At 40.8% G+C, this 14,271-nt stretch overlaps 2 long non-coding RNA genes across 2 annotated transcripts in view; one reads left to right on the plus strand and one right to left on the minus strand.

Annotated features, from left to right (window-relative positions):
* LOC309616174 overlaps window positions 1-9,096 on the plus strand; it is a 54,980-nt gene extending 45,884 nt beyond the window's left edge. Inside the window, exon 3 of the long non-coding RNA XR_014237332.1 lies at window positions 271-9,096. This is a non-coding gene — a long non-coding RNA (uncharacterized lncRNA). The remainder of the gene's footprint in view (window positions 1-270) is intronic.
* Window positions 9,097-9,237: 141 nt separating this feature from the next.
* On the minus strand, window positions 9,238-13,563 carry LOC309616182. Its single transcript, XR_014237341.1, has 2 exons — window positions 13,323-13,563; window positions 9,238-12,955 (listed from the first exon to the last, which is right to left on the minus strand). It is a non-coding gene; the product is annotated as an uncharacterized lncRNA (long non-coding RNA).
* Window positions 13,564-14,271: the final 708 nt, after the last annotated feature.

Consider the following 14,271-nt stretch of genomic DNA (forward strand, 5'->3'; position numbering starts at 1 on the left):
AGGACTGAAAATTCTGCAGAGCAATTTAACTCTAGGAGAGGAACTGATAAGATTAGCACAATTCATTCTCAAGAATCAGGCAGGCGTCACCTGAAATTCACTTGAAATTTCACCTCCTAGGAGAGCTGGGTCCCTTGTTCCGTGCTTCCATAGGGGTTAGGAACAAACAGTCGCTGGTTTCTGACAGGCTTGGTTTTAGTTCTTACTGTTGTCAACTGACAAACAAAAAAAGCACAACCTAAAAGCTAAGAATTATGTTTTATTTGGCAGACTTTTCTGAGGACTGAAGCCCGGGAGATAGCCTCTCCGATGGCTCTGAGGGACTGTTCCAAAGAGGTCAGCGAGGAGCCAGGATATATGGGAGTTTTTGCAACAAAAACCAGGGAGGCAGAGCCTCACAAGATGACTGTTAATTAAAGAAAACCAGACTTCTCAAGTTACTGGATCTAGTGCTTTTCTGTGTATGGGAAGATGCAAGAGTCTGGGCTCACTGAAATCATTCCTCTGATATGCACCTCATCCATCTGGGACCAGTATCCTGTTTTTTTCCATCCTGAATCCCCTGAGTGCACCCTCGTGGGGTGGCTGTCATGTGATGGCTCGATGGCTGAAACATCCTTTGTTTACTGATACGGCAGGTGACACGGTCAGTGTGACTTCTGGTAAGTAACTGAATCTTTTCAATCCTCAGTTTTTCCATCAGTAAAATGGAAACAATAATTGTATCTATTCCAGAGGGTTGGGGTAAAGGATTACAAAAATAATTCATGTATAGAGTTTGGCCCAAATTAGGTGCCTCAAATCATGGTCTATTCGTCATAGTAGTTGTGGTGTTCTGTAGAACCTTCCATCAGAGGTAGGACCACTGTTCTATTATCATCAACTGAAAATATCTAGCATGTGTTCAAATGTGACTACTTTGAGCAAGGAAATTGTTGTCTGTGTCCTCAGCATGAAGCATAGTGCAGGCACATTTTACTTGGTTCAAAATATTTCTCTAGTAATTTAACTGAATGGTGCCTCATTTAATTTTTTTTTCCTTTTATTTTTTTAATTAAAAAATTTTATTGAAGTATAGTTGATTTACAATGTTGTGTTATTTTCAGGTAAACAGCAAAGTGATTCAGTTGTACATATACATATATCCACTCTTTTTTAGATTCTTTTCCCATATAAGTCATTACAGAGTATTGAATTGAGTTCCCTGTGCTGTACAGTAGGTCCTTATTAGTTATCTCTTTTATATATAGTAGTGTGTATGTGTCAATCCCAGTCTCCCAATTTATCCCTCCCTCCCTTTCCCCCCTGTTACCCATAAGATTGTTTTCTACATCTGTGACTCTATTTCTGTTTTGTAAATAAGTTCATTTGTACCATTTTTTTTAGATTCCACATATAAATGATATCATATGACATTTGTCTTTTTCTGTCTGACTTACTTCACTCAGTATTGACAATCTCAAGGTCCATCCATGTTGCTGCAAATGGCATTATTTCATTCTTTTTTAATGGCTGAGTAATATTCCATTGTATATATGTACCACATGTTCTTTATCCATTCCTCTGTCAATGGACATTTGGGTTGCTTTCAGGTTTTGGCTGTTGTAAATAGTGCTGCAATGAACTTTGGGGTGCATGTATCTTTTCAAATTATGGTTTTCTCCGGGTATATGCCCAGGAATGGGATTGCTGGATCATATGGTAACTCTATTTTTAGTTTTTGAAGGAGCCGCCATACTGTTTTCCATGGTGGCTATATCAATTTACATTCCCGTCTACAGTGTAGGAGGGTTCCCTTTTCTCCACACCCTCTCCAGCCTTTATTGTTTGTAGATTTTTTTTGATGATGGCCATTCTGATGACTGGTGTGAGTGGTGCCTCATTTTATAGATGAGGGAAGAAAGCTCAGAGACAGCGAATGGTTTTTCCACGTTGCATAGACGGTCAGGGCAGAGCTACGATGGAACTTAGTACCCCTGGTCATTCGTCTGGTGCAACTGGCCCATTTAGCAACAGAGAGTGAGGATTGTGCTAGGAAAAAGGGAGGGGAGGACATTCATAAAACCTTGAACAGCTGCAGCTTCGGGGTGGGTTAAGGGGGGATTCTTGTCTTTAACTGGACCTCATGCTTGATTGTCTGACTCACTGTGTCCGTGACACTTTTTACCCACTCCCCCCAAATCCACTTTTCACTGTGCCTACCCAGCAAAACCTCAGCTCAAGGTCAGGGTTGAAATTGTCTTAACCCCAGGCTTCTGAGTTTGCGTAGAAAATCATGTGACTGGACAGGATGCCATCATTGCAAAATTATGGATTCCAGCGCTTAATAAAGTTCCAGTGACATAGTAGGCACTTGGTATATCTTGAGAGAGGATGTGAGTGAGTGAATGAATGAACCAATCTTGTTCCACGTAAGGACTGAGAAATGGAATATTTCCGGCCATATCAGTAAACAAAGGATGTCACAGCCATCAGCAATTGCAGCCCTCCAACGTGAGCCCTAAGGGAGCTCAGGAAGGAAAGAATACCTGCCATCTAGCAGCCATCAGACTGCAGCCACTCCCCTTGGTGCACCCTGAGGAAACTCAGGATGTGAAAATACAGGACACTGGCCCCAGACAGCTGAGGTGCATATCAAAGGAATGATTTCAGTGAGCCCAGACTCTTGCATCTTTCCATACACAGAAAAGCGCTGAATTCCTTAACTTGAGATATCTGGTTTTCCTTTAATTAGCAATAATCTTTTGACGTTCCCGACTACCTGCCCTTTGTTGCAAGAATTTTATACAACCTGGCTCCCTCACTCCTTGGAGCAGTTCTTTCAGGGTTACTTGAGATGCTGCCTCCCAGGCTTGAAGTCCTAAAAATTCCTGCCGAATAAAACAAAGCTCTTAACTTTTAGGTTGTGAATATTTTGTAAGTTGACAGGACCCATAGTTGTCTCTGGTCAGCTCCTCTCCCATCCCCAAATTCCTGGAAGGCACCAAGGAGAACAGCTGTGAGCTCATTCTCTGGAGTTCAAATCCCAGCTCCATCATTTCCCATCAGCCCATTCTTGAACAATTAATCTCTCTGTGGCTTTGTGATCTTAGCTGGAAAATGGGGTGGGTGGGAGAGTACATGAAATAATTCATGTTAAGTGCTTTGCACATTGCCTGGCACATCAATGAATATTAGCCGATTATTATTACTACTGCTACAATCACCCCAACCTCTAACTCAGACTGGGAAAGACAGTCTTGCCCTCTGCTGGAAGGAGAAGCTTGGAGCCATCAGCGGTGAACGAGCTCGCATTCCAACTCCTGCTCCCAGATTATAAACTGAGGACACACATGCTGCAATTTGCTCTTTAGGAAGATTACAACTTCAAGAGAGTTTTTTCAGGATAGGCCAGTGTGTAGTATTATGGAAGTTTCCAGGAGAAATAGAATCTGGGGGTCATCTAAGACAATGCTGTCACCACACAGCTGGGGAAATTGAGACCCTACGGTGTAAATGGTGACAGTTGGCTTTTCTTTTTGTAAGGCGAGTGGCTGATTTAAGCTTTCACGGCTGAGGCATCCACTTCAGAGATGGCGCTGTCACATAAACACCAGTCACAGGCTAGATAAAAAACCAGCCCTCCACCCCCGTCATCCTCAGGCTTCTTTGCTTTGGAAATCTTGGTTGATTTCAATAACTGACCATTTGGCCTCTTTCCCTGCTTTGAATTACCTAATATGTTTTAAATTCACCAATAAAGGGTGAGCCTGCAAAACCCCAGCCCCACCGTGGACCCAGTACCAGCAGAACTGTGTAGTGCTGGTGCATTCTGTCTGTCTGTCTGTCTCTCTCTCTCCTTTTCTCCCCGTCCGTCCCTCCTTCCCTCCCCACGTGACTTCGCTGTGTGGCTTCAGGTGTGCCATGTAATTTCCAGGACCTGTAAGTAATAAATCTTTTCCATTTCAAAGTTTCCTGATGATTATTGCCGAGGGTGTCTTGCAATCATAATAAGAACCACAAGGGCCCGTCCAGCCATGACACTGGTTACGATAGCCTGAGACCAGGTGAAGTGACTCCCAGACCGACACTGGGGCCCAGGCATATTGACTCCCGGTGCAGAATATTTCTCATGCTGTGATCTTTAAGCACACAGGCTGGAGTTTGCTCTGTGGTTTAATCTGCCTTGATGCTGGTAAATCGACCATCTCTTCCGGTTTATTCCTAACGGGAGAGGAACCAGGGTGCGTTGTGCAAGCCTGCCCTCTGCTGGATAACACATGTATTGACGCAAAGGGAAGCTCAGGTGAAGTCCACCCGCAAAGCAAGCCAGACATCACACTGATAGACGCTCTCTCTAAGGAGAAGAGGCAATCCTTGGGTACCTTGGGGTGTGTGTAGGGGCGGTTCCTGGAAATCTAGTGCCAGGATGGAAAGTGTTGTGCTTTTATTAAAGGATCAGGGACAAAAAAAAAAAAAAAGAAAGAAAAATAAATAAAGGAGCAGGGGCTGAGCATGGGAGGATTGGTGTTTCTTTTAAGAGGAATCCAGCAAATGCCATTACTTCAGCCACCTCATCACTGCTCTCTTACTAGGTCTCAGACTCCCAGAATATTGCTAAGAGGTGTTTTGCAGGAGTCCTGCCCTTTTCTAGTTTGTAAATCTTGGAAATTATTTCACAAAAACCTGGAAGAGGGGGTGCAAAGAATCAAGAGCGGATAAAAAAAAATTGCTAAGCGTAGTCAGCTTTATAAAAATGATGGTAAGGTTAGGCTGTGACCGAACGTAGCTACGAGTGTTCCCGTTGGGATGTCAAAGGAGAGGGTGGCAGCATCACAGCGAACCCTGTGCTTTTCCAGCAGAGCATCGTACATTTTGCTTACTGAGCGCCTTACTCTTTCTCGGAAAACTGCCGGCTCCATGTTTACCTTGTTTCCTGCTGTATCCCCAGAATCTAGTTGCAATGCCTTGTATACACGAGGTGCTTAATAACTAGTTATTGCTTGACCGATTAAAAACTCTATGGACTGCCTCTAAGTCGTGCTGGTAGTTTACAGGTAAAGAGTTTCTTTATGTTTTAGAATGAGTACCTGCAACGTGGGTCATTGATTTGGAATTTTTTAGTCTTCTAGAATATGTTTGTCAACTCAGCCCAAGGACTCCACGGAACTGAAAATGTGAATTGACCTTCATATTGTCAGTGTTGAGCCTACCATTTCCTTAAAGGTGAGACTACATGAGTCCCAAAGCTTAATTGGATTATTTGTTATCAGCACAAAATGAGTGCTTTTGTTAACTAGGGTTTGACATTGGGTCTGGCACTGAATGGCTATGAGGATGTGGGCAAGTTATTCACAACTCTGAGCTTCTGTTTTTCCATCCGTTAAATGGAAATACAAATAGTAACTATTCCATAGTTTTTTTCTGAAGAATAAACAAGTTTATTTCATTTACTTGGTGCCGTGGTTGATACATGGAAAATGCTTAGAAAATATTATTATTATCAGAAGAAGAGAAAGGAGAAGAAGGAGAGGAAGATGGCGGAAGGAGGCTGAGAAAGAAATAGTTGTTTCAGGTACAATCTATGATTTCATAATCCTTGCTATGTTGACTACTTGGCATAAGGGTTATTAAATTTTGCTAATTAAATTAGTGTTACTTTTATATAGATAAACCAAATTTTAGGACTTAACTTCTCAGATTATCTAGTTGGAGAAGTGACTTTAGAAAATAGTATTTCTTTTTTTTCTTATTTCGAAAAGTAGTGCATTCTCACCACAGAAAAATTAGAAAATGCAGAAAAACATCAAAGAAAAAAAAGTGGACGACTCTTAGTTAACTACTCTATAACCTTCAAGGCTTTTGCATTTTATAAAACTCTGATCATTAAATCACTCTGTTTTGCAACTTAACTTTTCTCACTTTTTATCATCACTCTTCTCCCATAACAGTAAAAATCAAGTTTTAGAAGAATATTTAAAGACTGCATAGTATCCACCTTAATAAAGTTAAGCCAAATTCCCTGTTGCCGGGCATCAGGTGATTCCAAAATATACTGCATAATAATGAATGTTGTGTGGAACCTCCTGGTGACTAAATCTTTCTGCGTATTCTTAATACTTTTATTGGGGATGACTGTTTTGGCAGTGGAGTTGCTAGGTTAAAAAAGTACAATCAGTGTCTGTGAGGATAATTTTCTCAATACCACCCATGGTTTAATTCTCAGAGCCAGGTCACAAATAATCCACTGAATCTCAAAAATGGTGAAAGTTAAAGCAAGGTCTGGCATCCAAACTCCAAAATCTGGGCCCCCTTAACTTCCTTGAATCTTTCCTGTGGTCCATGCATCCCAGATCCCTGCCATCTATTCTTAGAGATTTCCGAACCCCTGGGAAGCAGTAGCAAGCCTGGGCCATGGACCCAGTGTGTGCTGGTAAATGTTTAACCACTGGCTCTGCAGAGGGTGAGGGAAGCCCTGCTTTATAGCACTTTCTAGTTTTTTGTGGGGAAACACTCCCACCATGACCAATTTCAAGCTACTAACATGGTATCACTGAATGTGAAGTTAGGAAGAGAAGTCTACCATGGGCTCTCGAGAGCCGGAAGGAGCCTACTCCAGCACACCCCTGGGTGTCAACGCGTAGACAACATGGCCACCTATTCCCCCCTTCCTTCCCCAAGGGAGCTGTGAAGTCCAAGGACACTTTTCATTCCTCTTTACCAATTATGATTTCAGGTGCCCAAGAAAGCACCTCACTGTCTGCCCCCCATCCCAGTCTTATCCAACTTATTGTAGAGACGTCATGCTTCAAGGCAGTACACGTTTCGTTTTCATAATTACTGGTAAATTACATGCAAACATCGCATTGTGATAATGGCTGACTGAAATCTGCTTATACTACAATGAAAATGACTACTCAAAGATTCTTTCCTGTTTAGATCGTGGGAAGCAGAATAGATGGGTGTCAGATGTCAGAAACATCCCTGTGCATCAATTACTTTGTTTTGCAAATTAAAAAATTAAAATACAGAGAGGTTCCTTAGCATGTCCAATTACATTTCAGTTACTTTTTACAAATATTTCCTGAGCATCCCTGTATGTGTAAGGTTCATAGGGATGGACACAAAGCTCGCCAATAGGAAGTGTCATATATTGAGCGTTGCCAGGTGCCAAGAACTGTGCTAAACAATTTACACATATTACCCTTGTAGTTTAGTCTTCATCATGAGCCTTCCTGGAAGGTTGTTTGCATCTTTATCCCACAAAAAAGAAACAGATGTTAGGACTAAATTCATCTCACTGATTACCAACTCTAGGTTTTTCTTCTGAGTCACTCTGTACTATTCTGCTGGGGCTGCCATATTTAAGTATCACAGACTGGGTAGCTTAAATAACAGAAATTTGTTTTCTCACAGTTACAGAGGCTAGAAGTCCCAAATCAAGGTCCAGCAGGGTCGGTTTCTGGAGAGGACTTTCTTTCTAGTTTCCATCTTCTCACTGTGTCCTCACATGAGATCTTGGGTCTCTCTTCCTCTTTTTATAAGGACACCAACAGTATCAGATTAGGACTCCACTCTTATAACCTCTTGTAACCTTAATTACCTCCTAAAGACCCTATCTCCAAATACAGTCACACTGGCAGTTAGGGCTTCAACACATGAATTTTGGTGGGGAGAGGACACAATTCAGTCCATGACATACTCTAACATGCTTCTTTCCCTTCAACAGTTGCAAGTACATATTAACATTAGGGACATACAATGGAATATTACTCAGCCATAAAAAAGAATGAAATAATGCCATTTGCAGCAACATGTATGGACCTAGAGATTATCATACTAAGTGAAGTTAGTCAGACAAATATCACATGATATTGCTTATATGTGGAATCTAAAAAAATGATACAAATGAATTTATTTACAAAACAGAAATAGACTCACAGACATAGAAACCAAACTTATGGGGAATTTCCTGGCAGTCCAGTGGTTAGGACTCCGAGCTTTCATTGCTGAGGGTGCGGGTTCAATCCCTGGTCAGGGAACTAACATCCCGCAAGCCACACGATGCGGCCAAAAAAAAAAGAGAGAACAAACTCATGGTTACCAAAGGGGATAGCAGTGGGGTGGGTTGGGGGGCGGTGGTGGAGATAAATGAGGAGTTTGGGATAAATAGGTACACACTACTATATATAAAAAGATAAACAACAAGGGCCTACTCTATAGCACAGAGAACTATATCCAGTAGCTTATAATAACCTATAATGGAAAAGAATCTGAAAAAGAAGATGTAGGTATAGATATATCTAAGTCACTTTGTTGTACACCTGAAACTAACACAACATTGTAAATTAACTATACTTCAGTAAATAAAGTATTTAAAAAATTAGGGGCATGAAAATGATCATTGGAAGCCAGCTCTCTGTGCCCACAGCCTGTCATCTCATGTGGCATATATGGTTAAGAAGAAAGGTAGGCTTTAATCACATGTTCAGGATAGCAGTAAAAACAAAGGGCCAATTTAAACCCCAACATAGATGAATCTCCAACGCACCCTACTAAGTGAAAGAAGTCAGACTCACAAGACGACATAATGCGTGATTCCTTTTATCTGACATCCTGGAAAAGGTTAAACTGTAGGAGTAGAAAACAGATGAGTGGTTTGTTGTGATCTCTTGGGAGTGGGAGCTGGACATGCAGGAAGGAGTTCATTTCAGAGGAGCATGAGGGAATTTGGGGAGATGATGGAACGGTTGTATACCTTGACTGTGATGTATGGTTACACAACTGCGAGCGTTTGTCAAAACTGACGGAACTGTGCCATAAAAGTTTTTTTTTGTTTTTTTTTTAAACTATATGTAAACTTTACTTGAGGAATGTCTGGGCTCTCTGTCAACTATGTGATGTCTTGTGAAGTTTGGGGTCCACCTTTGTCCATCCAGGCTCTGTCCATGTTCCTCTTTGGGTGTATGTTAGAGAGACTCTTCATACACAGTTTATTTTTCAGTAAACCAAAGTCATAGTTTTCCATTTATCTGTGACTTTATTATATCTTTATTGATTTCTCTGTCTAGGAAACAGGCTTGGTCCCGGGCAATTTCATTTAGGTTGTACGGATTATACACACAACAATCCGTGAGATTAATAGTTATTCCCAATTTCCTGATTAAGAAACGGAGTCTCACTGTATAGCACAGGGAACTCTACTCAGTGCTCTCTGATGGCCTATATGGGAAAAGAATCTAAAAAAAAAGGGAGTGGATATATTTATATGTATAGCTGATTCACTTTGCTGTGTGCCTGAAACTGGCACAGCTTTGTAAATCGACCATACTCCAATAAGAATTAAAAAAAAAGAAAAGAAAGAAAAAAAAAAAAGTCATGGCAGAAAACACAAACAGAGTCTCACGTTTTCTTCAAATAACTTGCCTGTGCTCACACAGTGCTGAAATGATAGACCAGCATTCCAATTTTGGTATGGCTGATATGGCAGATGTCCGGTTATAGCTTCCTGATTAATTCGTCTTGTGTTAAATATTCTCAGGTTTTCATTTAATGACTCAGCGTCCGTTAGATTACTACTTAACAGAAACCCCAACTCAGGAGGCTTAAACTATAAAGAGAACTTAATGGTTTGTGAATTTCAAAGTCCATTAGTATGGTGGACTTTAGGTAAGTTTCAAGCCACTGACCCAACCAACATCATTACAGACCAGCTTTCGTCTTGCCATTTTAGTTTCTATGGAATATAGGCTGTTAATCTGATGTCTTAATTCTAAGGCTGAATATTCTTTGTGAACCCAAGACAATGGCCAACATCAACTGATGCTTCTTTCTCCAAGCCACACCCCCAGCCCCTGCCATCTTCCTGCACATCTCGTTCAGTCACAAGCCCAACACTGCAATAATTATTGTGGACACAGCCTTGCATACACTTGGTTGGTTTAAGCCAATCCCAAACCTAACCTCAAGGCTGGGAAACACATTTCTGTTCAGAAGGAGAGAGTGGAGTAGGATAATGGGGAAGCTTCCAGAGTATCTGCTACAGTATTCAAGCCCGACCTAAAAGCTAACTCACCAGCCACAAACATGTTTCCTATTATCTGTGTAGGTGTTGTCAACAACTTTTACTTGTGAAGGCTCAGACAGAATGGGAAGATGCCTTGTCTACCAGGGGCATCTGCGGTCAGTTTCTGGAGGGGCACCCTGAGCCTGCTGGGGTGTCATCACCTTCTCAGTTTTGATGGAGGGCAAAGGGCTAGAGGTTGGCTTTGGAGTGTGACTGCTGGTGGGTGTTTGAGGAGCCTTCCTTTTAAACTGAAGCAGTGTTAGAAGTCACCAGATCTTTTCTTTCTGTATCCACAAGCATCTGAAGCCTCTCATGGATATAATTCTGGTGAGAGTAGAAAGAAGAGATTTGTGGTCACTTTTGTACAATGATTAGAGTACACATTTATTTGGCATCTTATGCAGCTTTCATTTATGGGATCTAGAAGCAAACAGAATGTGGAGATGGCTGAGTACTGAGATACGGATGCAGATTTCTCAAACTACATTCCAGTACCCGAAGGTCTCCTCCATCTGGTATGCATTCTAGATCCAGATGGTTTTTTTTTCTCTAATTGAAGACTAGTTGATTTACACTGTTGTGTTAGTTTCTGGTGTACAACAAAATGATTCAGTTATATATACACATACACACGTATATGTATATATATATATATATATATATTCTTTTTCGAATTCTTTTCCATTATGGTTTATTACCGAAAATTGAATATAATTCCCTGTGTAGTACAGTAGGACCTTGTTGTTTATTTTATATGTAGCAGTTTGTATCTGCTGATCCCAAACTCCTAATTTATCCCTCCCCCAACCCTCTCTCCCCTTTGGTAACTGTAAGTTTGTTTTCTATGTGTATGAATCCGTTTCTGTTTTGTAAATAGGTTCATTTGTGTCATATTTTAGATTTCACATATAAATGATCGCATATGGTATTTGTCTGAGTTACTTCATTCAGATGATTATCTCTAGGTCCATCCATGTAGCTGTGAATGGCATTATTTCATTCTTTTTTATGGCTGAATAATATTCTATTGTACATATATAGCACATCTTCTTTATTCCTTCATCTGTCAGTGGACATTTAGGTTGCTTCCATGTCTTGGCTATCGTAAATAATGCTGCAATGAACATTGGGGTGCATGTCAGATGGTGTTTCTGATCTTCCACTCTGACTCTGTCACAGAGACAGCTAGCTGTCCCCAATATCCATCCTTCATTTTTTTCTACAACAATAACAGAATAACAGAATAAAGAGCTACATTTCCCAGTCTCCTTAAGATGACACATGACCACGAAACTAAGTTCTATTCAATGGGATGTAGCAGAAGTGGTGTGTACAACTTCAAGAAACCATTCTTAAAGAAAGGGTCTCTGATTTTTCTCCTCTTTCATCCTTCCTTCTGGCTGGAGTGTCGATGCATTGACTGGAACTGGGGTCACCATCTTGGATCAGAAGGTGAGAATTGTGTGCTGAGGTTGCGGGGGCAACACAATAGAAAACGTGGGGTTCTTGGTGAGGTGCGATCATCCTTCCAGCCCTGGACTGCCTGTGTTAACTATCATGTATAAGCCATTCCAATGTTGGCTTTCTGTCACTTGCCCCTAAGTGTAATAGAAATAATAGCTAATGGTTAGAAACGTGCCTGGCACCCAGTGAGGCTTCTGTAATTGAACCTAGGCTGTCGGGCTTCAAGGGTCCCAGTTCTTAATCTCCATGCTGTCTTGAGCGAATACAAATGCCACCCAGCAGACTCTGCTGGAGGGACTGTGGAGGAGGAGTTCAGGTCTATCAGACAGCACTGAGGGAGTTACTAGATTGTAGCTTCTTTCCAAAATTGCTTCTGATGAGTCTAATGCAAATGATCGGAAATAGATGGCTTAAATTGCCATTAAAATAGACATACGGGTTTAAAAGTTGAGAGCAAAGCATGTGGTCAAATGCATAGTGTGTTTCCTTGAGCTTGGAAGGTTGGCTCATTGGCCTGTGATGTTGTATGGCCCAAGACCATGGAGGTTCATCCATTTCTAATTAATTGGGTTTTGTGGTGCTTTTGGAGGGTCTTTGGCCAAATGACAGTTGAGGAGGGAACCACAGTCAGGACCTTCTCTCTCTTAAGCTCCCGAAGGCAGATGTGTCCTCAGCGTTTCCAAATCTAATTATTGTTGTAACCTGAGCAAGTTACTTTCCTGCCAGTAGGGTATTTTTCTTGTTTCTATTCCAGTATTTCATATTTGAAAATCTCTTATGAGCCTTTCTAAGCTGGGGCAAGCAATCTTGAATCAGATAAAACTGAAAGGATTCATATTCACATTCAAGGCAACAGAGGCCTGGAAAAATTTTATCCTCACTCTTCTTGGGCTTCATAAGTTTGTTTTTTCATTCATTCAATTATTCATAAGAAAGCATTTGCTAAATTCTGACCATTAATAATGTGACTTTGGACAAGTTACTTCCCATACATTCTCTCTAATTTTTATAACAAATTTCCAATAGATTAAAAGTGTACATAGTAGGTGAATGGAAATGATAGTTGTAGTTATTATTATCATTATTTTCAAAGCCCTATACTAGTCAAAGGAAAAAATTAGCATACAGTTAGAAAATATAGGACAAATATGCCATCTTCTCTCTCAGCCTTGACAGATATGGATAATCATTCATTTATTCAAATGTCAAACAGATATTTCTTCAACACCTATTGTTTACTATATACTGTGTTGGGAAATGAACATAAAATAGTTAGATACTTGGTTCCAGTTTCAAGGACTTTCCTTTTAGTCTAGAGCATTACATACCAATAGATATATAATGTGCGTCACATATATAATTTTGCTTTTCTAGGAATCACACTAGAAAGTAAAAAGAAACATGAAATTAACCTGTTAATTTCATAAACTAATTAATTTTAGAAACCTATTGTTTTGTTTTGTTTTTTTTTCCAAAGAGGAAATCTTTTTTTTTAATAAGGTTTATTTATTTATTTATTTTAAAATTTATTTATTTTTATTTTTGGCTGTGTTGGGTCTTCGTTTCTGTGTGAGGGCTTTCTCTAGTTGTGGCAAGCGGGGGCCACTCTTCATCGCAGTGCGTGGACCTCTCACTATCGCGGCCTCTCCCGTTGCGGAGCACAGGCTCCAGACGCGCGGGCTCAGTAGTTGTGGCTCACGGGCCCAGCTGCTCCACGGCACGTGGGATCTTCCCAGACCAGGGCTCGAACCCGTGTCCCCTGCATTGGCAGGCAGATTCTCAACCACTGCGCCACCAGGGAAGCCCTAGAAACCTATTGTTAATGTATATTTGTTCCATTATCTCTGAACTATCATCATTTCAGCATATACTCACTATAAAATGATTCATAAGATATTGTACGTTATTTTTTCATACTGAGTCTTCCAAATCTAGTGTATATTTTACATATATAGTACATCTCAAATAAGATGCTACATTTCTGGAAATCCTTGATCTGTATTTAGAGTTCATAAAATTTTTAACTTAAAAAGTAGTTCAGGGCTTCCCTGGTGGTGCAGGGAAGGCTGCTTTCAGCTGTGAGATCTTAGGCCGATTGTTGAATCACTTAGTGACTCAGTTTATCAGGTAAATGAGGAAAATAATTCTCATCTTGTGAAATTGTTGTGAGACGTAAATGACATAAATAGCGCCTGGCACCTGGTAGATACTAGAAGGTAGTTCATGACCTTCTCATAGTGCCCTTCAAGAAGAGTCCCTGTGCGTGCTCCCATTATCGTATTTAATCTAATAGGGGAGATAGTCAAAACCTTAATTTCCTATTAACTTTTCCATTTGCTTCTTCAGAGAAGGGTCTATGCCTTGTGTCTATCACTGTGCCTGGCACATGGCACGTTCCCCGTGATACTTACTGAAGAGTGTTTAGCAAGAGCTATACCCATGGAGAAGAGGGAATGACAGGTGGGAAAAACTTGTGGGTGGAGGAACTGAGAAATGAAATCAAAAGCGTGAAGTTCATTACTGTGGACCACATTGCTGCTTTTCTTTGCATCTCAAACTCCATCAAAGACAGTTTTTTTTCCCCCAAATGTTTTAATAGCCTGAAAGCACCTCGAAGGCAGGGACCAGACATTCTGCATCAGTGCATCTTACACTTTGCTATAAATCGCTCAAGGGTCTTGTTAGAATGCAGATTCTCAGTCAGTGAGTCTGCCGTGGGGCCTGAGAGTCTGAATTTCTAGAAGCTCCCAGGTACTGCTGAT

The sequence above is a fragment of the Balaenoptera borealis genome, assembly GCF_965194805.1.
Source record: "Balaenoptera borealis genome assembly, chromosome: 19".
Taxonomy (NCBI): Eukaryota; Metazoa; Chordata; class Mammalia; order Artiodactyla; family Balaenopteridae; genus Balaenoptera; species Balaenoptera borealis.